Source organism: Triticum aestivum, chromosome 7B, assembly GCF_018294505.1.
Source record: "Triticum aestivum cultivar Chinese Spring chromosome 7B, IWGSC CS RefSeq v2.1, whole genome shotgun sequence".
Taxonomy (NCBI): Eukaryota; Viridiplantae; Streptophyta; class Magnoliopsida; order Poales; family Poaceae; genus Triticum; species Triticum aestivum.
Genome location: NC_057813.1, coordinates 742258219 through 742261097, shown reverse-complemented (window position 1 = coordinate 742261097; position 2879 = coordinate 742258219).

The following is a 2879-nucleotide window of genomic DNA, read 5'->3' as shown; positions in this document are numbered from 1 at the left end:
CGGCGGGCAAGGGCGCAAGGCACGGGCGGCGGGCAAGGGCAGGGCACGGGCGGAGGCGGCGCTCACTGGGGACGGGGGCGGCGGCGCGCAGGGCTTCGGCGTCGGCGTCGGCGTCGGGGCAGGGCTTCGGCGTCGGCGTCGGGGCAGCGCTTCAGCGTCGAGAGAGAGGAGAATGGGAAGTGGCAAAACTGCTAAGTGCAGTATTTATAGACGCACCTTTAGTCGCGGTTGGAGAGGCGGACCGCGACTAAAGGTACCCTTTAGTCGCGGTCCGCCTCCCCAACCGGGACTAAAGGGTTTTGGCGCCGCTTCCGTTCCCGCGCAGAAAGACCGTTTAGTCGCAGTTGGGGACAACAACCGTGACTAAAGGGTACCCTTTAGTCGCGGTCCGCCTCCCCAACCGGGACTAAAGGTCTGTGCTAGAACTGGCGCGGTGCGGTGGGATGTTTAGTCCCACCTCGCTAGCCGAGAGGCTTCGACAGTGGTTTATAAGCGCGGCTGCGCTCACCACTTCGAGCTCCTCTCAAATGCAGGCTTACGAGCCTATTCTGTCACTATGTGTCTGTGGGCCTACTCGGCCTTCTGCGTGCCTGAATCCTGGCCCTTTAATGGGTTTCTAGTCGTATTCAGGCCGTGGTGGCCCAGTAGGTGGCATATTTTCTTTTTTTCTTCCTTTTTTCCTTTTTCCTTTTTTCTTCTGTTTTTTTCTTCTGTTTTTTTCTTATGTTTTTCTTCTGTTTGTTTTTTTCTTCTGTTTTTCCTTTTTTCTTCTGTTTTTTTCTTCTGTTTTTTTCTTCCTTTTTCCTTCTTTCTTCTTCTTCCTTTTTCCTTTTAAAATCAGAAAAATAAAACTAATTCATTTTAAAATCTTAAAAATACAATTATATATCAAAAAAATCAGAAAAATAAAACTAATTCATTTTAAAACCCCTTGAAGGTTTGACAAAAGGTTTGATACATCATTCAGTTCATCGACCAAATACAAAGTTTGGTACAATAAATTATTACACATCAATTCTTCCCTTGTGTCCCTGCTTGCTTACGATTGTGCCGTATCCATGGAGCATCCTCATCATTTAACTTAATGCTTGGGTCAATGTTCACTTTGAAGGGCGGAATTTCACCAAACATATTATAATCTTCTGACATGTCTGTCTTGTCCTCCACTCTCACGATGTTTCTTTTCCCTGAAAGAACAATGTGGCGCTTTGGATCATCGCATGATGTACTGATCGTTTTCTTATCTTTCCGTTTCCTCGGTTTGCTACTCATGTCCTTCAAATAAAAAACCTGAGCGACATCTTTGGCAAGGACGAATGGTTCGTCAAGGTAACCAAGATTGTTGAAATCCACCATTGTCATTCCGTATTGCTCGTCCACCTTTACCCCACCTCCTATTAGCTTGAACCATTTGCACCGAAACAAAGGGACCTTAAAGGAGGGTCCATAGTCAAGTTCCCATATCTCCTCTATGTAACCATAATATGTGACCTTTTGCGCATTCTCGGTTGCTGCATCAAAGCGGACACCACTGTTTTGGTTGGTGCTCTTTTTATCTTGGACGATCGTGTAAAATGTATTCCCATTTATCTCGTACCCTTGGAAAGTCGTTATAGTCGAAGATGGTGTCTTGGCCAACATGTACAGCTGATCTACAACATCATTGTCATTCATTAAATGTTTTCTCAACCAACTGCCGAAAGTCTCCATGTGGGCCTTCCTAATCCAGGATTCAGGCTTCCCCGGGTTGTCCGAGCGTAAAATATTCTTGTGTTTCTCAAAGTACGGAGCCACCAAGCTGGAATTGGTCAGTACAGTGTGGTGTGCTTCAGTCAGAGAATGGCCGTCCATACATATCGTTGATTTCCTTCCGATCGTGCCTTTTCCACTTAGTCTCCCCTCGTGCCGCGATCGAGGAAGACCAATCGGCTTAAGGTCAGGAACAAAGTCAACACAAAACTCAATTACCTCCTCATTTCCATAGCCCTTGGCGATGCTTCCTTCTGGCCTAGCACGGTTACGAACATATTTCTTTAATACTCCCATGAACCTCTCGAAGGGGAACATATTGTGTAGAAATACAGGACCGAGAACGAAAATCTCTTCGACTAGGTGAACCAGGAGGTGCGTCATAATATTGAAGAAGGATGGCGGGAACACCAACTCGAAACTGACAAGGCATTGGATCACATCGTTCTGTAACCGTGGTAGAACTTCTGGATTGATTACCTTCTGAGAGATTGCATTGAGGAATGCACATAGCTTCACAATGGCTACTCGAACATTTTCTGGCAGGAGCCCCCTCAAAGCAATCGGAAGCAATTGCGTCATAATCACGTGGCAGTCGTGAGACTTCAGGTTTTGGAACTTTTTCTCCGCCATGTTTATTATTCCCTTTATATTGGACGAGAATCCAGACGGGACCTTCATACTGCTCAGGCATTCAAAAAAGATGACCTTCTCTTCTTTGGTCAGAGCGTAGCTGGCACGACCTTGAAACCATTCCGGATGCCGGTCATCAGGGTCTTTCAAACGTTGCTGGTCCTGCCGTGCTTCCTTTGTATCATTTGTCTTCCCATACACGCCCACGAAGCTTAGGAGGTTCACGCAAATATTCTTCATAACGTGCATCACGTCGATTGCAGAGCGGACATCTAGGACTTTCCAATATTCTAGCTCCCAGAATATAGATTTCTTCTTCCACATGGCTGCGTGCCCGTCAGCTCCCTTCGGAACTGATTGTCCGCCAGGACCCTTTCCAAAGATGACATTCAAATCCTTGACCATATCAAATACCTCAGCACCAGTGCGTTCCGCAGGCTTCGGCCGGTGATCTGCCTTGCCGTTGTAATGCTTGCCTTTCTTTCTTACTGGATGAA